Genomic DNA, 24,519 nt, shown 5'->3' on the forward strand with positions numbered 1-24,519 from the left:
TAGACTTGACTATTCCGACGCACTCCTGGCTGGCCTCCCACATTCCACCCTACGTAAACTTGAGGTCATCCCGTTCGCCCATCTCCCCTGTGCTCGCTGACCAACATTGGCTCCTGGTTAAGCAGCATCTCAATTTCAAAATTATCATCCTTGTTTTCAAATCCCTGCATGGTCTCGCCCCTTCCTATCTCTGTAATCTCCTTCAGCCCCACAACCCCCTGAGATATCTGTGCTCCTCTAATTCTGCTCTCTTGAGCATCCCTGATTATAATCGCTCAACATTTGGTGACCGTGCCTTCTGTTGCCTAGGCCCTAAGCTCTCGAATTCCCTGCCTAAACCTCTCTGCCTCACTACCTCTCTTTCCTCCTTTAAGACGCTCCTTAAAACCTAACTCTTTGACCAAGCTTTTTGTCACCTGCCCTAATTTATCCTTATGTGATTCGGTGTCAAATTTTCATTCTTAAAATATTCCTGTGCAGCGCCTTGGGACGTTTTACTACGTTAAAGGTGCTATATAAATAAAAGTTGTTGTTGTTGTTGTTGCTAAATGGGATAGATTCAGGACAGATAGATTCAGCAGCTCAAAACTGGGCATCCATGAGGCGCTGTGGGCCATCAGAAGCAGCAGAATTGCACAATCTGTAACCTCATGGCCCAGCATAGCCCTCACTCTACCATCAAGCCAGGGGACCAACCCTGGTTTAATAAGGAGTGTAGAAGAGCATGCCAGGAGCAGCACCAGGCGTACCTAAAAATGAGGTGCCAAATTGGGGAAGCTGCAACACAGGTCTATATGCATGCTAAAAAGCAGAAGCTATAGACAGGGCTAAGAGATCCCACAATCAATGGATCAGATCAAAGCTCTGCAGTCCTGCCACTTCCAGTCGTGAATAGTGGTGGACCATTAAACAACTAACGGGAGGAGGAGGCTCCATGAATATCCCCTTCCCCAATGATGGTGGAGCCCAGCATGTGAGTGCAAAAGACAAGGCTGAAGCGTTTGCAACCATGCCAAGTAGATGATCCATATCAGCCTTCTCCTGAGGTCCACACTGTAGTGTATGTACCTTGAAGAAGGAACTATATTCTGCAGCCCCTGTATACTGCAGTACCAGTAGTGACCACCCCTGTATATAAGCCTGTGCAGTAACTTTGTATAGTAGTTCCAGTTTTGTCTCCATTCAGTAAACACCTGTTATAAACAACTTCTGCAGTCCGTGTCTCAATTACACACGGACATTACATTGGCAACGAACAGATCCGAACTTACCTACAGTTCTGCACCACCTCACGGGGATCCATCCCTGAAGCGAAGTTATTCGAGGTCGAAGCCAGAAGGAAGAAATCCAAAAAGAAAAACAAACAGAATAAACGGGCATCGACCGTGGGCAACCGTCCTCTGATTCATCGAATTCGAAGATAAGCAGGAGAGGCTGTCGAGAGCTGGGCTTGGTTCTCCAGTCTATGGTGTTCCAGCTAATCGGGCTGGTGGCAGGTAGTACACTGATCCTTCCTGGGCTGCGGCGGGCTAGAGCTCGATCGGGTGGCTTTTCAACGGGGCTGAGCAGCGTTGTCGGGAAGAGGAGAGAGAGAGAGAGGGTGGAGCACACAGGGTGTGGCCGGTGCTATGAAGCCGGGCAGCGTAGAGACCCGAGAAGAGGAAGGAAAGTGTCCCATAGGGTCTGCTCTGACGACGGAAACAGTAATTAAAATAAAAGAAAAAGAAATTAGAAGTGCAGAAAGCCGCGAGGAGCTGCAGTTTGCCACGGGGACCGCGGAGAGCGGTGTTGGCAGCAGCGCGGGGGGAAGCGCGCGAAGACCATAGGGCGTCGCCATCAAGGCATAAAAATGCCAGCAACAGCGTTGGCAGCAGCGGAAAAGACAGAAAGCGCGGGAGGCGCCATCTTAATCCAGCGGGGAAGAAGGAAAAGCGCGGGAGGCGCCATTTTGTTCAATCGGGGAAGAAGGCAAAGTGCGGGAGGTGCCATTTTGTTCAATCGGGGAAGAAGGCAAAGCGCGGGAGGCGCCATCTTAGATCTCCAAGATGCCGAAGTCTGGCAATATCACTGCCTTCGATAATGAAATAGAAGACTGCACCACATATGTGGAAAGAGTCGAAGTATATTGCAAGGCAAATGAAGTAGCCGATGAGAAAAAGGCATCGGTACTACTAAACTTAATGGGTGCAAGAACGTACGGCCTATTGCGGAACCTGATCACTCCAGTCAAACCGATGGAGAAGAGTTTTAACGAAATTGTTGATATCCTACAGGAACACCTAAATCCTACACTGCTGCTGATAGCAGAAAGATTTAAATTCCACAAGAGAAATCAGCATAAAGATGAGAGCAATGCTGTTTACCTTACGGAACTACGCAAGCTATCAAAGCACTGCCAGTTCGGAGCAGGACTGGCAGATACCCTACGGGTCAAATTTGTCTGTGGACTCCTGAGTGAAGGAACCCAGAAGAGGTTACTCTCAGAGAAAGAGCTGACGCTAGATAAGGCTTTCAGCATGGCAGTATCATACGAAGCAGCAGCAAGGGGAGCTGCGGAAATACAGCAAAAGCCACAGGAATACGGCACCCATGAAATGACACGGGCATTTGAAAAATGTTATCGCTGCGGCAGAACAACCCATGACCAGAAGGACTGCTGGTTCAAGGACAAAACATGCAGGCAATGCGGAAAGATGGGGCACATTGCACGAGTTTGCAGGTCCGGGAAGAAGACTAACGACAACAAAAAGACTACTAAGGAAAAGTACAGGAAAGTACAAAAGATGACGGACAGTAGTTCCGAAGACCAGAAGAGCAATAGTGAATCCGGGAACAAGAGACTAAGCTGTCTCAAACTACACAACGTAATCGCAAAAGAGGATCACCGAACCATTTGGGTCACCCTCACGATAGCAGGGTCCCAAGTCAAAATGGAATTGGATACAGGATCAGCCCTGACCATCATGTATCGACGAGACTACGAGTGGCTATTCTCACATATACCCTTGAAAGACATATCTATTGTCTTGAAGACATATACGGGGCAGAAAGTATACCCCAGAGGGAAAATAAGGGTGCCTGTCGAATACAACGGCAAGGAAATACAGAAATTGTATCTGTACATACTGCAAGATGGTGGACCACCGTTATTGGGACGTGAATGGATCAAAAAGATAAGTTTAGACTGGCACTCCATTCAGGCACTGACTGTGGCTGGTAAAAAGGATGACGACGTCACACCTGGTCGATTGTCAAAAATCTTAGCTAACGCTAAAGAGGTATTTCAACAAGGACTGGGAACTCTTAAAGGCGTAACCACCTCGATAAAAATAGAAGAGAATGCAATTCCCAAGTTTTTCAAAGCAAGACCGGTACCGTATACAATTCGCCCAGCCGTCGAGGCAGAGCTGGAGAATCTGGAGAATGCAGGCGTATTATCTAAGGTAGACTGGAGCGAGTGGGCGACACCCATCGTTCCTGTCATGAAGAAGACGTTAAACAATAAGCTTGAGGAGCCAAGGAAGGTTCGCATCTGTGGGGACTTCAAGATGACTGTGAACCCAGTCCTTCACACAGTACAGTATCCTCTTCCGAGGATAGAAGATATTTATGCCTCACTATCTGCAGGGAAACGTTTTACAAAAATTGACCTGGCGCAAGCATATTTGCAGATGGAGGTTGAAGAAACCTTTAGGAAATATCTCACGATAAACACTCACAAAAGTCTTTACCAGTATAATCGACTGGTATTCGGAGTAGCATCAGGTCCGGCGATATGGCAAAGAGCGATGGAACAAGTTCTGCAAGGGATTCCGGGGACTCAGTGTTACTTGGACGACATCCTAGTGACAGGTGAATATGACAGTGAACACCTTGCCAACCTAGAGCAGGTGCTCACTAGACTAAGAGAACATGGGCTACGAGCCAATCGCCCCAAATGCAAGTTTTTTAAGAAACAAATATCGTATTGTGGCCACGTGATTGATGAAGAGGGGTTACATAAGTCCCCTGACAAAATTGAAGCGGTAGTTAAGGCTCCAGCGCCTGAAAATCTGTCGCAACTGAGGTCATTCCTCGGATTGGTGAATTACTACCATAAGTTTTTGCCGAATTTGCCCACAATTCTGCACCCACTGAACGCCCTACTACAAACTGGAGTAGCATGGAAATGGAGCGATAAATGTAAGTGGGCCTTTCAGAAGTGTAAAGACCTGATCACTTCAAGACAAGTATTGGCTCACGACAACCCATCACTACCGATAAGACTGGCATGTGATGCGTCTCCCTACGGCGTTGGAGCGGTACTGTCACATAAATTCCTTGATGGTTCAGAGAGGCCGATAGCTTTTGCGTCACGCTCGTTAACTTCAGCCGAGCGTAACTATGCCCAGATTGACAGAGAGGCCCTCAGCCTGGTGTGGGGGGTGAAGAAGTTCAATCACTACCTGCACGGACAGAAATTTACTTTACTAACTGATCATTAACCTCTTGTCTCCATTTTCAACCCTAAGAAGGGCGTCCCGATAATGACAGCACAACGGCTACAGAGGTGGTCCCTTTTCCTAGGGGCACACCAATATGACATAGAGTACAAAGGAACTAAACAGCATGGGAATGCTGATGGATTGTCGCACCTACCGTTGCCGACAGTGGAAGAAGCACCTGCAGTGGATCCTGTGGAGATATTCCACTCGACCATAGTCGAATGTCTACCTGTGACGAATGCAAACATAGAAAAGGAAACACGAAATGACCCGACACTCTCCAGGGTCTATGATTTAACGGTGAAGGGATGGCCAGCACATGGCGAACCACTGTTGCCAGCATTCTCGCCGAGAAGAGAACAGCTGTCAGGTGTCGAGGAACCTTGATGTGTGGATCCAGAGTAGTAATTCCACCCAAATTGAAGGATAGAGTGCTCAATGAGCTTCATGAGGGTCATCTGGGAGGGGTAAAAATGAAGAACTTAGCCAGAGCGTTTGTGTGGTGGCCGGGAATCGATAGAGAAATCGAAGAGATGACCAAGAGCTGTACAGGATGCCAGGAGGTCCAAAACGCCCCACCACAAGCCCCTCTACATCCATGGGAGTGGCCCTCATCTCCATGGCAAAGGGTACACATTGATTTTGCTGGTCCATTTATGGACTCGATGTTTTTAATTGCGGTGGATGCACATTCAAAGTGGCCAGAGGTAATAAAAATGTCCTCAACCACCACAGAAAAAACTATCACAGTCTTACGAACCATATTCGCCAGAAATGGGCTGCCTGAACAGATTTGCTCCGACAATGGACCACAATTTGTGTCTGAAGAGTTCCGGAGGTTCTTAAAGAACAATGGTGTTAAGCATTACACATCCGCCCCATATCATCCAGCCACCAATGGATTGGCTGAGAGGTTCGTTCAAACATTCAAGAAGGCTATCAAGGCAATGTGTAATGAAGACATACCCCTACAACACAAGGTGGATAACTTCTTGTTTGCCTACCGGAATGCGACACATGTGGTTACCAACCAAACTCCAGCCATGATGTTCTTCAATCGAAGACTAAGATGCCGCTTGGATTTGGTTAAGCCAAACATCAGAAGAGATGTGGAGAACAGGCAGTTTCAGAATATGAATGAAAGGCCAACCAGGAGTTTTAAGATAGGTCAACCAGTTTTGGCCCGGGACTACCGCACAGAGAAATGGCAGCCAGGAACGATCTGCACACGGCAAGGACCTCTAATGTATACCGAGGACGTTGGAGAGAGCATTGTAAGACGCCATGCTGACCAGATTCTAGAGTCACTGGAAAACGTCAAATCTACACCACGATCCTATACACCTGGTGATGAAACCGAAGTACCAATTGCATCTACCTCAGAATCGGTGATATTGGAAGCAGACGAACCAAACAACGACGTTGATCCCGAATCAACTTTGCCAGAAGAACCTGATACCCCAAAGAGGCGTTATCTGGACAGAATCAGGAAGCCTCCTCAAAGACTGAATTTATAATTGATTAACTTCAGCTAATGTATATAGCAACTGTAATTGTAAATATGTTATTTAATTATTAATCGAATGTTATGTACTGTTTAGCTAAAAGGGGAGGAATTGTAGTGTGTGTGCCTTGAAGAAGGAACTATATTCTGCAGCCCCTGTATACTGCAGTACCAGTAGTGACCACCCCTGTATATAAGCCATATGGTAACTTTGTATAGTAGTTCCAGTTTTGTCTCCATTCAGTGAACACCTGTTATAACCAACTTCTGCAGTCCGTGTCTCAATTACACACGGACATTACACCCACCATCACAGAAGCCAGTCTTCAGCCAATTCAATCCACTCCACGTGATATCAAGAAACGGCTGAGCCCACTGGATGCAGCAAAGGCTATGGGCCCCGATAACATCCCGGCTGTTGTGCTGAAACTTGTGCTCCAGAACTAGCCGCGCCTGTAGCCAAGCTGTTCCAGTACAGCAACATTGACATCTATCTGATAATGTGGAAAACTGCCCAAGTATGTCCTGTCCACAAAAAGCAGGACAAATACAAGCTGGCCAATTACCGCCCATCAGTCTACTCTCAATCATCAGCAAAGTGATGGAATGTGTCATCGACGGTGCTATCAAATGGCACTTACTCACCAATAATCTGCTCACTGATGCCCAGTTTGGGTTCTGCCAAGACCACACGGCTCCTGTAGGGGGTGGCATGTGGTGGTGTTGTCTGGCGTGTATGCCCAGTCAGTTATGCCGCTGACTGTTTATGCGCGGTTCGAATCGCTTCCACGCCCCTGGGTTCTAGACACTGGACTTAGGTACAAGGCGGCGGTACAGAGAAGACTCAGGTAGACAGGTGGTTGGATGTAAACAAAAAAACAAGATTTTATTGAAGAGGAAAAATTGATACAATTATGGAAAATTACTAGTGTACACTTCTACAGGCAAAATACAAACGAATAACTATACTTATACAGGGAATGGGGAACACACGGCACATCGAGGGAAAACAACTATCTTAACAATCCCCTTATTCTTATCCCACTCCCTACACCTAACTAGATTAAGCTATGAGGGGTCAGAACTTCATGCTCACCAATCGAAAGGGGTCTGCTGGACTCAAAACAGCGGTTGGGTTCGGGGTTCGCTCTTGGTGCTCTCTGGAGCCTGCCGTCATCACATGGTCTCCGAGTGCTGCAAGGGCGTTGTCCAGGTTCGAGTACCCCAAAGTTAAAGTCTCTGTTTGGGTACTTTACCTTGCAGGGATAATTCTTCATCGTCGGCCGACAGTTTGAGTTTGTGTGAAGATAGTCACAGGTTGGCTGAGGCTGAAGGCCCGATGATTCTAAGCCTACCCTCAGTTAGTCTCCTCAGTTAGTCTTCCTCAGTTGGTCTTCCTCAGTTTGTCTTCTTCGGTCAGTCTTCCCTCCTCCCCTCGTCGCATCCCGCCTCGCCTGGCCTGAATTGTCCATGTCCGCCCGATGCAGTGCCTGGGCGATTTCCAGATGGAGTGGGGAAAGGCACGGGCAAAGACCAGGAGGTAAGCGTGGGACGGGGAAAGAGCGACAGCCACGAGGGTGAGGGGCAGAAGAGCCGAGCAGAGCAGAGAGAAGAGAGAAGAGAGCGATTGCTACCCGGGGCCTTCAATTATACTCTTTTCGAAAATCCTTATCTGCGTGACAAATCAGGTTAGTTCTTTGTCTTAATCTTGGCGGGCTATTTTAAATAATGGTAGCAATCCATACTAACTGTTTTTAGATGGCCGGTAATCGCATCTACCGGCCCGATAATTGACTTGTTTTGTCATGATTGTTCCTTGATGGGCCTGTCCAGCCTCGATGGCTTCCTTAATCTGTTGTCGATTATATATGTAAACTGCTTGATGGCCTTAACTATAGGCCTAACTGAATTTAGATTCGGTCTAATACATAATTCAGAGTCCTGTCTGGTTTCAAAATACAAAGTCTCTCTTCACAGAAACTGTAGCTTTGGTTTCAATCCACAAGCTGTCTGCATTGCAAAGTCCATTTTAAAATCTCACAGGCTTTCTGCCAAGAGGCGCGGATGCCATCTTGGGTACCCCTTTTTGATTTAAAATGTCCACGCAGGGTCCCATTTATTAATAACAACCTTTGGGGAAATGTAGAAATTTTGCAAATCTTACACTCCTGACCTCATTACAGCCTCGGTCCAAACATAGACAAACGTGCTGAATTCCAGAGATGAGGTGAGAGTGACTGCCCTTGACATCAAGGCAGCATTTGACCTAGTGTGGCATCAAGGAGCCCTAGTAAAACTGAAGTCAATGGGTATCGGGGGGGGGAAACTCTCCATTGGCTGGTGTCATACCTAACACAAAGGAAGATGGTTGTGGTGGCTGGCGGTCAATCATCACAGCCCCAGGATATCGCTGCAGCAGTTCCTAAAGACAGTGTCCTAGGCCCAACCATCTTCAGCTGCTTCATCAATGACCTTCCCTCCAACATAAGGTCAGAATGGGGGATGTTCGCTGATGACTGCACAGCGTTCAGTGCCATTCACAGTTCCTCAGATAATGAAGCAGTCAATGCCTGCATGCAATAAGACCTGGATGACGTTCAGGCTTGGGCTGATAAGTGGCAGGTAACATTCGCGCCACACAAGTGCCAGGCAATGACTATCTCCAACAAGCGAGAGTCTAATCACCACCCCTTGACATTCAACGGCATTACCATCGCCGAATCCCCCACCATCAACATCCTGGGGGTCATCATTGACCAGAAACTTAACTGGACCAGCCACATAAATACTGTGACAACAAGAGCAGGTCAAAGGCCAGGTATTACCCCAATATTTAAAAAGGGGGGTAGAGAGAAAGCAGGGAATTATAGACCAGTAAGCCTTACATCGGTTGTGGGCAAAATGCTAGAGTCCATTATTAAGGATAAAATAGCGGAGCACTTGACAAATGGGGAAAGGATCGGACAGAGTCAACATGGATTTACAAAGGGTAAATCGTGTTTGACTAATCTGCTGGAATTTTTTGAGGAAGTAACTGGTAAAATAGATGGGGGAGAGCCAGTGGATGTGGTGTACCTTGACTTCCAGAAAGCCTTCGATAAGGTTCCACACAAAAGATTATCATGCAAAATTAAGGCTCATGGGATTGGGGGCAAAGTATTAACGTGGATAGAGAACTGGCTGGCGGATAGAAAACAGAGAGTTGGAATAAACGGCTCGTTTTCGGAGTGGCAGGCAGTGACCAGCGGGGTGCCGCAAGGATCTGTCCTGGGACCCCAGCTGTTCACAATATATATAAATGATCTGGATCAGGGAATTGGATGCAATATTTCCAAATTCACTGACGACACTAAACTAGGAGGAGGGGTGGGCTCTGATGAGGATGTCAGGAGGCTACAGTGCGATTTGGACAGGTTGGGGGAATGGGCGGATACGTGGCAGATGCACTATAATGTGGATAAATGCGAGGTTATCCACTTTGGGGGTAAAAACAGGAGGGTAGATTATTATCTAAATGGCAATAGATTGGGAGATGGGGAAGTGCAGAGGGACCTGGGTGTTCTTGTGCACCAGTCACTGAAGGAGAGCATGCAGGTGCAACAGGCGATTAAGAAGGCAAATGGTATGTTGGCCTTCATATCAAGGGGGTTCGAGTATAGGAATAGGGATACCTTACTACAGCTGTACAAGGTGCTGGTGAGACCGCATCTGGAGTATTGTGTACAGTTTTGGTCGCCCCATCTGCGGAAGGATGTTCTTGCCATGGAAAGAGTGCAGCGGCGATTCACCAGGCTGATACCTGGAATGGCGGGAATGACCTACGAGGAGTGATTGACTAGTTTGAGCTTGTACTCACTGGAGTTTAGAAGATTGAGAGGGGATCTCATCGAAACATATAAAATTATGGCAGGCCTGGACAGGCTGAATTCAGAGAGAATGTTTCCAATGGCAGGGGAGCACAGAACCAGGGGCCACAGTCTAAAAATAGCGGGCAAATCATTTAAAACAGAGATGAGGAAGAATTTCTTCACTCAAAGAGTGGTGAGCCTGTGGAATTCCCTGCCACAGAGGGCTGTGAAGGCTAATTCAATAAATATTTTCAAGAGAGAATTGGATATATTTCTGAAGGCTAAGGGGATTAAGGGTTACGGAGAAAAGGCGGGGACGGGGTACTGAACTGGTAAGATCAGCTATGATCTCAGACGAAGATCAGCCATGATCTCATTGAATGGCGGAGCAGGCTCGAAGGGCCGAATGGCCTACTCCTGTTCCTATCTCTATGTTTCTATGTTTCTATGTATTCTGCGGCGCGTGTCTCACCTCCTGATTCACCAAAGCCTTTCCACCATCTACAAGGCACAAGTAAGGAGTGTGATGGAATACTCTCCACTTGCCTGGATGAGTGCAGCTCCAACAACAGTCAAGAAGCAGCCCACTTGATTGGCACCCTATCCACCACCTTAAACATTCACTCCCTCCACCACCGGCGTACCGTGGCTGCAGTGTGTACCATCTACAAGATGCAGTGCAGCAACTCGCCAAGGCGTCTTCGGCAGCACCTCCCAAACCGGCGACCTCTTCCACCTAGAAGGACAAGGGCAGCAGGCACATGGGAACACCACCACCTCTAAGTTCCCCTCCAAGTCACACGCCATCCTGACTTGGAAGTATATCGCCATTCCTTCATCGTCGCTGGGTCAAAATCCTGGAACTCCCTCCCTAACAGCACTGTGGGAGCACCTTCACCACACGGACTGCAGCGGTTCAAGAAGACAGCTCACCACCACCTTCTCAAGGGCAATTAGGGATGGGCAATAAATGCTGGCCTTGCCAGCGACGTCCACATCCCATGAACGAATAAAAAGAAAGTACCTGTTTTTAGCATAATCAGGCAACTGGAAGAGAAAGGAGGTTGTCAGCAAGAGCATTCAACGTAAACAGTCAAGTGCATGTTAAAATACAACCCAGCAGTGACTGAAGTATGAAGAAATGCAGTGATTTAAGAAAGGAGGGAGACAGAAAATGGGGAACTACAGACCTGTTAGCCTCACATCAGTAGTTGGGAAAATGCTGGAATCTATTATAAAGGATGCAATAACTGGGCACTTAGAAACTAATAGTAAGATTGGGTAGAGTCAACATGGATTTATGAAAGGGAAATCCTGTTTAACAAACCTATTGGAGTTCTTTGAGGATTTAACTAGTGGAGTAGACAAAGGGGAACCGATAGGTGTGGTGTATTTGGATTTTCAGAAGGCCTTCAATAAGGTCCCACACAAGAGGTTGGTGAACAAAATTAAGGCACATGGAATTGGGGGTAATATACTAGCATGGATTGAGAATTGGTTAACAGACAGAAAACAAAGAGTAGGGATAAACGGGTCTTTTTCAGGATGGCAGGCTGTGACTAGTGGGGTACCGCAAGGATCAGTGTTTGGGCCCCAGCTATTCACCTGGTGCATCATGTGGCAGCTAGGATGTACAGCATCAAGTGAAGTAAATCTAGCCGTGGTTATGCCATCACTGGCCGCCCGGGCAGCAATGTTGTCAGGGGCTGGTGCCCTGTGTCCTGTGTAGCATCAGGTGATAGCGGAGAAGGTTGGTGTTGTTGGTGGTGATGTTGGTGTTGGGGCTGATCGTGGAGGGATTCAGAGGACCAAGGTGAGATTTTTTCAAGGGCACCGATGTTGCTGGAATAGATGGCAGCTGATGTTGCGATGACAGAAGTGATCTGTCAATGGCGAGAGAGCTTGCTCCAAGGAGGTGACAGTGGATAGAGAGTTTACTCCAAACACTTCCAAACTGCATACAGCTCAAAAGTTTCTTCCAAGTCTGGAAGGCTCAAGCTCCTGACATTGGAAAGTGAACAGCTGTGAAACGGTAGTTTTCATAACACTTTTGAAGCTGTCACAACACTTTTGAAGCTGTCACCTATTCACAGCAATGGGGAGACATAGAGAACCCAACCTACTTACCTGACGTGACCTCTGAACGACATGAACCCCATTGAAAATATGGTAAAAAAGAAAAAGGCTGGCAAAATAGTCGTTAACAAGTACTTAACAAGCACATAACTATCTTAAATGCCTCCCCCGCCGCTTGGTGTCATGTCTGTTCTGAAATCGCTGACCCGACACTTTTGAAACTTACATGGAGGCGGGTTCAGAATGGGTTCCCAACCCACCGTCAACCATTTCATTTTGAGAACGGACCTGCCTCCAAACCCGCACTCTGAGCACCTGCAAAATTCAGCCCTTTGTATCTGTCTTCACGGTAGAAGACACAAAAAACATTCTGGAAATAATGGGGAACTGAGGGTCTAGAGAGAATGAGGAACTTAAAGAAATCAGTATAAATAAAGACATGGGGGGAAAATTTGGTTGGTTAGCGCCTCCCATTAGCACCTCCGGGGGCGCTAACGGGGCGCTAACAACTTACCGCCCGAGCGCGGCGATTTTAGCGCCGCCTGCGAAATTGACCTGGTGGTTTGCGGTGGCGCTAAACACTACCTCCACGATCTGCTGCGCCCGGAGATCGTGATGTCATCCAAGCGAGCATCACACCGGTGGCGCCCCGGACCGGAAATTGATTCTCGCCCCCCTGCCTCAGCACCTGCTGCTAGGAACGACAGGTGGAGGGGGATGGTTTGCAGTCAGCTGGGAGCTAGGGGGCGCTATTTAATGACGTGCACTTCCTGTTTTTTCCTGTCGGCAATCAATTCTGCATACGCAGGTTGAGAGAGGGAGAGAGGCATCTGGAGACATTTAACGCTGTCCTACTTGAAAGAGTTTTGGTCGTCAGCAAGACTTTTCAGGTTCCCATTTCTGTAACCTTTATTACTACTACATTTAGAAGATTTAATGGGGTCTGTACTGGCACAGGGCCTCGGCCTCCAGCTTCACCGTCGGAGTAAATGGATAATTACAGTCCTAGTAAAAGTACCTTGGTGGACATTCTGGTGGATTCTCTGTTATTGGGTCTAATAGCTGAATCAGTTCCTCATTCTGATTAGCTGCCCGTTCTGCCCTAGTGATTACACTAACATTGGCAGGCCCCTCTCGAGGGGGTGTCATGCAGACCGAACGTTTCGCTTGTTCGTCTGTAAGGCTGTTTCCTTTTCAGTGTACTGTTCCAGTGGTATGCCCGATTATATGAATCACCTGACACTTCTTTTTCTCCATTCTCGAATGGAGAATATCTTCCCACAGTGTGGGTTTAATAAAGTCTGCTTTCTTTAAAACATGCCATAATGCTGCGGCTTCAACATATTGCGCTGTCTTATGGCCTTGGGGTGTAAACAGTAATTCTTTTGGATTAAAAGAATAGGAATCTCAAAAATGGTTGTCATTTATATCATCATGAGTTTGCCACCTTAAGCGGAATCCATGGCCCCCAGGAGCATAGGCTGCTCTGGGTTCTGCTATTCGTCCATGTTTGCCACCACCTTGTTGGGCACCGTTCATTAGGCCTCTCAATTGTGCAGGTGTGCACCTTGTCATTAAGGAATTTATTGGATTTGGAGTATTTGTTTGATTATCCCACAGGATATTCTGTATCCCCTGGCTCTGGGGATCAACATTAATCATGCCATGAGTTCTAACGGCTCCTTCGGCATCAAAGCCTTCTGTTTCAAAAATTATCACTTGGTTTTGTGGAGGTACAAGGATAGGATTATTTCCCCTAATAAAGCAATCGTTTAAATTTTCTAATAAAAAAACTTGGCCAATTCCGACAGGATTTGCCATTTCTTCAAGACCTAACCTCAGTTAGGGTTTAATATTTCGTCAGGAGCTAACCTCGATTAGGATTTAATATGAACTTTATAAGAAGCTTCTAGACCTCAATGGTATTTTGAGGGAGTTCTGATTTAAGTTCTACAAGGCCTGATCAGGGCCTTGTCGTCTCTAGAGACTTAAATCTGGGCCTTAGAACCACTGTCAGTAAACACTCCTTCTATACTTAACAATCTACAACATGGATATAGATATAAATATAAGTATAGGTTCTGTATTAACTCGTTGGGCGCATCTGAAGCGATAATTACAGTCCTAGCCCTTTTGGGCAATCCCAGATCAGGCGTATTCCCCAGACGTTCACCCATCAACTTAAGTTAGAGATAGCCGAATTCCATAAGATGCTTAAATGGGTCTAAAGGTTCAGGCTATCTCTCGCTAAAGGAAAAACATAGAAACACAGAAGATAGGAGCAGGAGTAGGCAAATCGGCCCCTCGAGCCTGCTCCGCCATTCAATGCGATCATGGCTGATCATCCAAATTCAGTACCCTGTCCCTGCTTTCTCCCCATATCCTTTGATCAATTTAGCCTTAAGAAATATATCCAACTCCTTCTTTAATATATTTAATGAATTGGCCTCTGCTGCCTTCTGTGGTACAGAATTCCAGAGGTTCATCACGCTCTGGGTGAAGAAATTCCTCCTCATCTCTGTCCTAAATGGCTTACTCCTTATCCTTAGACTGTGAACCCTGGTTCTGGACTCCTCGACCATCGGGAACATCCTTCCTGCATCTAGTCTGTCTAGTCCTGTTAGAATTTTATAAGTTTCAATGAGATCCCCTCCCATTCTTCTAAACTTCAGCGAGTACAAGCCCAATCGACCCAATCTCTTCTCATACGTCATTCCTGCCATCCCAGGATCAGCCTGGTGAATCTTCGCTGAACTCCTTCCATGGCAAGAACATCCTTCCTCAGATAAGGTGACCAAAACCGCACACAATATTCAAGATGTGGTTTCACCAAGGCCCTGTACAACTGCAGCAAGACATCCTTGTTCCTGTACTCAAACCCTCTCGTTACGAAGGCCAACATACCATTTGCCTTCTTAACCGCCTGCTGCACCTGCATGCTTACCTTCAGCTACTGGTGCACAAGGACGCCCAGATCTCATTGCACTTCCCCTTCTCCCAATCTATTGCCATTCAGATAATAATCTGCCTTCTTGTTTTTGACACCAAAGTGGATAACCTCGCATTTATCCACATTATATTGCATCTGCCATGCTTCTGCCCAATCACCCAACCTGTCCAAATCATCCTGGAGTTTCTCGGCATCCTCCTCACAGCACACATGCCCACCCAGCTTTGTATCGTCTGCAAACTTGGAGATATTACATCTAGTTCCCTCGTCCAGAGCATTAATATATATTGTGAATAGCTGGGGTTCAAGGACCGATCCCTGCGGTACCGCACTAGTCACTGCCTGCCACTCGGAAAAAGACCCGTTTATTCCAACTCTTTACTTTCTGTCTGCCAACCAGTTCTCTCCAAGTCAATACCTTGCCCCCAATCCCATGTGTCTTAACTTTACACGCTAATCTCTTATGCGGGACCTTATCGAAAGCCTTCTGAAAGTCCAAATACACCATATCCACTGGTTCTCCCTTATCTATTTTACCAGTTACATCCTCAAAAAATTCCAGTAGATTAGTCAAGCACGATTTACCTTTTGTAAATCCATGCTGACTTTGTCCGATCCGGTCACTGTTTTCCAAGTGCTCTGCTATTACATCTTTTATAATGGACTCTAGCACTTTCCCCACTACCGATGTCAGGCTTACCGGTAATTCCCCGTTTTCTCTCTACCACCTTTTTTGAACAATGGGGTAACATTAGCTACCCACCAATCCATGGGTACTGTCCCAGAGTCTCTCGAATTTTTGAAGATGACCAGCAATGCATCTACTATTTCTAGGGCCACTTCCTTAAGTGCCCTAGGATGTAGATTATCAGGCCCTGGGGATTTATCGGCCATCAATCCCATCAATTTCTCTAACACCATTTCCCTACAAATACTGATTTCTATCAGTTCCTCCCTTTCATTGGACCCTATGTTCCCCGACATCTCTGGGAGGTTATTTGTGTCCTCCTTTTTGAAGACAGAACCAAAGTATGTATTTAATTGGTCTGTCATTTCTTTGTTCCCCATTATAAATTCCCCTGATTCTGACTGCAAGGGACCTACGCTTGACTTCACCAATCTTTTTCTCTTCACATATCTATAAAAGCTTTTACAGTCAGTTTTTATGTTCTCTGCAAGCTTACTCTCATACTCTATTTTCCCCCTCTTAATTAATCCCTTTGTGCTCCTTTGTTGAATCCTAAACTGCTCCCAATCCTCAGGTTTACTGCTTTTTCTGGCCAATTTATATGTCCTCTCCTTGGATCTTATGCTATCCCTAATTTCCCTTGTTAGCCACGGTTGAGTCACCTTTTTTGTTTTATTTTTATGCTAAACTGGGATGAACAAATTATGTAGTTCATCCATGCGATCTTTGAATGTTTGCCATTGCCTATCCACCATCAACCCTTTGAGTGACATTCCCCAATCAATCCAACCCAACTCACGCCTCATACCATCGTAGTTTCCTTTATTTAAATTCAGGACCCTAGTCTCTGAGTCAACTACTTCACTCTCCATCTTAATGAAGAATTCTATCAGATTATGATCGCTTCAACCCAAGGAGCCTCGCACAACAAGATTGCTAATTAATCCTTTCTCATTAAGGTGGATGAACTGAAGGTGTTGATAAACACATGGGAGTATGATATTGTTGCTATCACGGAGACATGGTTGAGGGAAGGGCAAGACTGGCAGCTCAATATTCCGGGGTACAGAATCTTCAGGCGAGACAGAGGGGGAGGTATAAGAGGAGGGGGTGTCGCAATATTAATCAAGGAGTCAATTACTGCAGTAAGGAGGGATGATATATTAGCAGGGTCCTCTAATGAGGCCATATGGGTGGAGCTTAAAAACAAAAAGGGGGCAAGCACTTTGCTGGGAGTGTACTATAGGCCTCCAAACAGTCAGGGGGAGATAGAGGAACAGATATGTAGGCAAATCTCAGAGAAATGTGCAAATAATAGGGTAATAATAATGGGGGATTTCAACTTCCCCAATATTAACTGGGATAGTCAGAGTGTGAAAGGCTCAGAGGGTGTAGAATTCTTAAAGTGCATCCAGGAGAGCTTTTTGAGCCAGCATGTAGAAAGTCCTACAAGAGAGGGGGCGGTACTGGACCTAATTCTAGGGAATGTGGCCGGCCAAGTGGAAAAAGTGCTAGTAGGTGAGCACTTTGGTGATAGTGACCATAATATGGTAAGATTTAAGGTGGCCATGGAAAAGGACAGGGATGGGCCGGAAATAAAGGTTCTAAATTGGGGGAAGGCCGATTTTAATAGGATAAGGCAGGATCTGGCCAAAATGGACTGGGATCAGCTACTTGTAGGAAAATCCGCATCGGAGCAATGGGAGGCTTTCAGAAGGGAGATTGAGATCATACAATGGCAACATGTTCCCGTAAAGGTCAAGGGTGGTTCCAAAAACCACAGGGAACCTTGGATGTCAGGGGATATACGAGAATGGATTAGGAAAAAAAGGAGGGCTTTTGGTAGATACAAAAGGCTAAAGACGGAGGAAGCCCTAGAGGAGTACAAAAAGTGCAGGGGGATACTTAAAAAAGAAATTAGGAGATCAAGGAGGGGCCATGAAATAACACTGGCGAGCAAAATAAAGGAAAATCCGAAGATATTTTATAAGTATATTAAGGGTAAGAGGATAACTAGGGAAAAAATAGGGCCCATTAGGGACAAAAGTGGCAATCTGTGTGTGGAGCCGGAAGATGTAGGAGGGGTTCTAAATGAATTTTTTGCATCTGTTTTCACTATGGAGAAGGACGATGTAGACATAGAAATAGGGCGGGGGGACTGTGATATGCTCGAACATATTAACATCGAGAGGGAGGAGGTATTGGCGGTTTTAGCTGGCCTAAAAATGGATAAATCCCCAGGCCCGGATGAAATGTATCCCAGGCTGCTGTGTGAGGCAAAGGAGGAGATTGCGGGGGCTCTAACACATATATTCAGGACCTCTCTGGCCACAGGGGATGTGCCAGAGGACTGGAGAACCGCTAATGTAGTACCATTATTCAAGAAGGGTAGTAGGGAAAAACCGGGGAACTACAGGCCAGTGAGCCTAACATCAGTGGTAGGAAAATTATTGGAAAAAATCCTGAGGGACAAAATTTGTCTCCACTTGGAGAGGCAAGGATTAATCAGGGATAGTCAACATGGCTTTGTCAAGGGAAGATCATGTCTGACTAATTTGATTGAATTTTTTGAGGGGGTGACTAGGTGTGTGGATGAGGGTAACGCAGTGGATGTGGTATACATGGATTTCAGTAAGGCCTTCGATAAAGTCCCGCACAGGAGACTGGTCAAGAAGGTAAGAGCCCATGGAATCCAGGGTGCCTTGGCACATTGGATACAAAACTGGCTTAGTGGCAGAAGGCAGAGGGTGATGGTCGAAGGTTGTTTTTGTGACTGGAAGCCTGTGGCCAGTGGGGTACCACAGGGATCGGTGCTGGGTCCCTTGCTGTTTGTGGTCTACATTAATGACTTGGATATGAATGTAAAGGGTATGATCAGTAAGTTCGCGGATGATACAAAAATTGGTAGGGTGGTAAATAGCGAGGAGGGTAGCCTCAGTCTGCAGGACGATATAGATGGGTTGGTCAGATGGGCGGAACAGTGGCAAATGGAATTTAACCCGGAAAAGTGCGAGGTGATGCACTTTGGGGGGACTAACAAGGCAAAGGAATACACAATGAATGGAAAGACCCTAGGCAAGACGGAGGGTCAGAGGGATCTGGGTGTGCAAGTACACAGATCCCTGAAGGCGGCAGAACAGGTGGATAAGGTGGTAAAAAAGGCATATGGGATACTTGCCTTCATTAGCCGAGGCATTGAATATAAGAGCAAGGAGGTTATGATGGAGCTGTATAAAACACTGGTTAGGCCACAGCTGGAATACTGTGTGCAGTTCTGGTCGCCACACTACAGGAAGGATGTGATCGCATTAGAGAGGGTGCAGAGGAGGTTCACCAGGATGTTACCAGGGCTGGAGCGCTTCAGCTATGAAGAGAGACTGGGCAGATTGGGTTTGTTTTCCTTGGAGCTGAGGAGGCTGAGGGGGGACATGATTGAGGTGTACAAAATTATGAGGGGCATAGATAGGATGGATGCTGAGGAGCTTTTTCCCTTAGTAGAGGGGTCAATAACTAGGGGGCATAGATTCAAGGTAAAGGGCGGGAGGTTTAGAGGGGATTTGAGAAAGAACTTTTTCACCCAGAGGGTGGTTGGAGTCTGGAACTCACTGCCTGAAAGGGTTGTGGAGGCAGAAACCCTCACAACATTTAAGAAGCATTTGGATGTGCACTTGAAATGCCATAGCATACAAGGCTACGGGCCAAATGCTGGAATATGGGATTAGATTAGACAGGGCTTGATGGCCGGCGCGGACACGATGGGCCGAAGGGCCTCTATCCGTGCTGTATTACTCTATGACTCTATGACTCTCTGACTCTATTACATAATACCCAGACTAAGATGGCCTGATCTCTAGTTGGTTCCTCAACATATTGGTCCAGGAAACCATCCCGTATACACTCCAGGAATTCCTCCTCCACAGTATTGTTACTAATTTGGTTAGCCCAATCTATATGTAGATTAAAGTCACCCATGATAACTGCTGTGCCCTTATTGCACGCTTCTCTAATTTCCCTTTTAATGCCATCCCCGACCTCCGCATTACTGTTTGGAGGTCTATATACCACTCCCACCAACATTTTCTGCCCCTTGGTATTTTTCAGTTCTACCCATACAGATTCCACATCATCAAAACTAATATCCTTCCTTACAATTATGTTAATCCCCTCTTTAACCAGCAATGCTACCCCACCTCCTTTTCCTTTATGCCTATCTTTCCTGAATATTGAATACCCCTGGATGCTGAGTTCCCAGCCTTGGCCACCCTGGAGCCATGTTTCCGTAATCCCAATCATATCATATTTGTTTACATCTATTTGCGCAGCAAATTCATCCACCTTATTACGAATGCTCCTTGCATTAAGACCCAAAGCCTTCAGGCTTGTTTTTTTAACGCTCTTAGATCTTTTAGAATTATTATTTATTGTGGCCATGCTGGATTAAAACCCTTGATTTCTCTGTCTGCCACTTTTGTTTTTCTCCTTCCTATCTTTTGCTTTTATCCTTGTTTCCCTTTCCTCTGTCTCCCCATTCAGGTTCCCAACCCCCTGCCATTTTAGTTTAAACCCTCCCCCAGAGCACTAGCAAACACTCCCCCTAGGACATCGGTCCCGGCCCTGCCCAGGTGCAAACCATCCATTTTGTACTGGTCTCACCTCCCCCAGAACCGGTTCCAATGACCCAGGAATTTGAATCCCTCCCCCTTGCACCATTCCTCTAGCCATGTATTCATCTGAAATATCCTTCTATTTCTATTCTGACTAGCACGTGGCACTGGTAGCAATCCTGAGATTACTACCTTTCAGGTCCTATTTTTTAATTTACCTCCTAACTCCCTATATTCCGCTTTTAGGACCTCATCCCGGTTTTTACCTATATTGTTGGTACCTATATGCACCACGACAACTGGCTGTTCACCCTCCCCTTCCAAAATGTTCTGCAGCCACTCTGAGACATCCTTGACCCTTGCACCAGGGAGGCAACACACCATCCTGGAGTCTCATTTGTGGCCGGAGAAATGCCTATCTATTACTCTTACAATAGAAAACCCTTTCACTATAGCTCTCCCACTCTTTTTCCTCCCATCCTGTGCAGCAGAACCAACCCTGGTGCCAGGAAGTTGGCTGCTGCTGCCTTCCCCTGGTAAGCCATCCCCCCCCCATCAAAGTGGTGTATCTGTTTCAGAGGGGGATGTCCACAGGGGACTCCTGCACTACCTGCCTGTGCCTACTACTCTGCCTATTGGTCACCCATTCCCTTTCTGCCTGTGCAACCTTTGCCTGCGGTGTGACCAACTGCTTAAACGTGATATCCACGATGTCCTCAGCATTGCGAATGGTCCAGTATGTATCTAATCGCAGCTCCAGCGCCGCATTGCGGTCTGCCAGTAGCTGCAGCTGGATACACTTCCTACACACATGGTCATCAGGGACACAGGAAGTGTCCCTGAGTTCCCACATAGCACAGGGGGAGCATACCATGGGGCCGAGCTCTCATGTCATGACTTACCCTTTAATTAATTCAAATTAAATTAAATCAAATCAATCCCACCAATTACACTGCAGTTAAATGATATACTTAAGGGCCCTGGTTTACCAACAGTCCCCGCTACACCACAGAGAGCTTAGAAACTATAAACCACAGAGTTTAAGTTTAAAAAAGAGAGAAATACTCACCAACCAATCACTTACCTGCTTTCTGGTTACATCACACTTCGATTACTTTTTACTTCTCTCCCTCTCTCTGAGCTGGGAGATTGGAGATTGGAAAACCTACCTGCACTCTGCCATTGCTTTATATCACCGCCGCTCCTCTGCTGGCACCGCCTCACCCAGGTTCGCCGCCGCTGTGGGGCCTACCTGCGCTGCTTTATATCACCGCCGCTCCTCTGCCGGCATCGCCTCACCCAGGTCCGCCACCGCTGTGGGGCCTACCTGCTCTCTGCCATTGCTTTATATCACCGCCACTCCTCTGCCGCCGCCGCCTCACCCAGGTCCGCCGCCGCTGTGGGGCCTACCTGCGCTCTGCCGCTGCATTATATCACCGCCGCTCCTCTGCCGCCTCACCCAGGTCCGCCGCCACTGTGGGGCCTACCTGCGCTCTGCTGCTGCTTTGTATCACCGCCACTCCTCTGCCGCCGCCACCTCACCCAGGTCCGCCGCTGCTGAAAGGAACGACTGAAGATGTTACCATCCTTCAGATAGTACTTTTAATAAGTTGAACTAGACTGTAACCTTCCGGATATTATGAGGGTCCGGAATACCCCCCAGAATTCTGCAACTCCTTACAAAAGAGTGTACAGAAATTGGGTTTGCAAGTTTATACAGAATTACTCTTTGAGACAATTCTAAAAATATATAGTTTTATTTTAGAGCTGACATTCAGTTAACAGCTGTTGAATCAGTCGCAACATTAACAATTCAAAATACAGATAGCTTACATTTCTTATTTCTCAGAGATCCTTATTCTCAAATCTTTACTTCCTTACATTTCTACATTTCTTACTTATTTCTAAATCCAGAATATCCACCAAAATCTATTACTTTGACTTCCCAAGACTCATAGTTAAAGACTTACAGAGATGCCTCTGAAGAGTTGAGAAACGCTTTGCCTGTTCAGCGAGTTCTGACTTTCTGTTTCAAAAGCTCTTATTTTTATACCCTTTTAGCAGTGGTTTCTTCTTTGAAGTTCTCTGCTGATGTCAGCTAATTGTCTTTATTGATACCTCTTTCGAATGCTTTCTATCTTACTTTCAATTCAACTATTGCATGCATAATTATGTCACTACCTTTAGGTGTTCCAAAAACCACCATAAAAACAATATGACAGTACTCTTTATTTGAAGTCATTCTTACAAAATGCTTTCATTCAATTCTTAATATTGGCTTTGATGTAAGAAAAAGGAGACTTACCATCAAGTAACTTTAAAGTAAGCTTTAAGTAACTTATAAACACACTATATACACAAGAGAGGTCTTTACCATGCCTCTGGTAGAAGCCTCTTACAATACTGAACAGACCAGTATATATACCAGTCCAACAGGAAGTGACATATGACAGGAAGTGAGGTATGTACACAGTTCATAGTTCATAGTTCATAGTTCACAGGAAGTGATGACATAACTTCCCGGATGTTATCATTTTTATCACATTCTTCCCTCCTGCAGGATTAGGAGGCTGCGGTCTACCTTTTGGTCCGCAGCCGCCGAACAAGGAAGAGTCGCACCCGTTTGGATTCCCGTCGTAGAGGGTCGCTGGTCCGCTTACATGCGGTTGGCCATTGGTCAGAGTCTGTGTGGCCTGGATTGCCCTGTGAAGGGTCGGGGAGATCATGGCTTCGAGTACGAGCCCCAATAGGTTCAAAGTCGGACTGCCTCTGTTCAGAGGGAGGTGCAGAGCTGGTCTGTGGCGGATCAGTACTTCCATGCGCGGTACTGGGAGGGTCGCAACCTTGAGCACGGGGTTCTACCGGCACCACGCTAGTTGGTGTCCGATCAGGATCCTGGAGAGGGGTACCCGATAGGTCCCAAGAGTTTCCTGGTGAAATGCCATCACCCGATGTCCCACTAGGTCCTGGTGGGCAGGGAGCCAGATCCCGTAATGATACGGTAGATTCTCGGCCGTCGGAATATCGTATGTTTGCATAGGTGGGGTTGGCATCGGTTAGTTCGACCTCATCTACAAGAGGGTCATTTTTAGACGTCCGAACGTATCTTCGGAGTAATACAAGTCCAGGAGTAGTTAGCCATGACGGGAGTGATGTCCCATGAGATGAGCGACGCTGGAATCCAAAGAACCGCTCATGAGGTGTAGTATTTGTGGCTGTAGAAAGCAGGGACCGTATAGAGTGCAATGCATCCGGAAGCACTGTTTCCCATTGCTGGTCTGGTAGGCCCCGAGATCTTAAAGCGAGACGTACGGAATTCCAGATGATACCGTTATACCTCTCTACCTGCCCATTTCCGATGGGATGGTATGGTGTTGTTTTGCTTGTAGCAATTCCCCGTTCTGAGAGGTAGTCCTTGAGTTCCCTTGACATAAAGGATGGACCCCGATCTGAGTGAATATAAGCCGGCATGCCACAGAGAGAAAATACCTGCTCAAGGCAGCAGATTACTGTGGACGCCAGCATATTGGAGCAGGGGAAGGCAAACGGAAAACGTGAATATTCGTCGATCATGGTGAGCAAATATGTGTTCCGAGTTGAAGAGGGCACTGGGCCCTTAAAATCGATGCTAAGTCATTGCATCGGTTGGGTTGCATGTATGAGTATACCATCTGAGGGGCGGAAGAACTGAGGTTTTAATTCCGCACAAAGCCGGCATTCTGAGCATATTTTCTTTACATCTCCAGTGGAAAAAGGGAGATTCCGTGATCGTACGAAATGTAGCATGCGCGTAACGCCAGGATGACACAAACCATTGTGGACATCCATGAGAGTGGAGGATGACATAGTGGAGCAGAATGCCCGTGTGAGGGTGTCCGGGGCCACATTCTCCTTGCCAGGCCGATAGAGAATGGTATAACCAAAAGAGGCCAGTTCCATCCTCCAAAGTTGTATTTTATTATTCTTAATTTTGGTTCGTTTTCGATTATCGAGCATGAAGGCGACTGATCGTTGGTCCGTGATCAATGTAAAGTGCTGGCGAGCTAGAAAATGGTTCCACTTCCGTACTGCCTCTATGATGGCTGTGGCTTCTTTCTCAACCGGAGGATAATGTAGCTCGGCACCTTGTAAGGTCCTGGACATAAATGCTACAGGACGACCTTCCTGATTCAGAGTAGCCGAGATCGCCACCTCCGAGGCATCACATTCAACCACGAAAGGGAGATTCTCATCAATGGAGTGAAGAGCCGCTTTCTCCAACTGTTTTTTAAGAAGGTTAAAGGCTGCAACAGCCGCTGTTCCCAGTGGAAATGATCTAGCATGCAGCAAGGGTTGGATTTCGTCCGAAAAATGAGGAATCCATTT

Source organism: Somniosus microcephalus, chromosome 1, assembly GCF_052327205.1.
Source record: "Somniosus microcephalus isolate GS21.2 chromosome 1, FLI_Smic_1.0, whole genome shotgun sequence".
Lineage (NCBI taxonomy): Eukaryota > Metazoa > Chordata > Chondrichthyes > Squaliformes > Somniosidae > Somniosus > Somniosus microcephalus.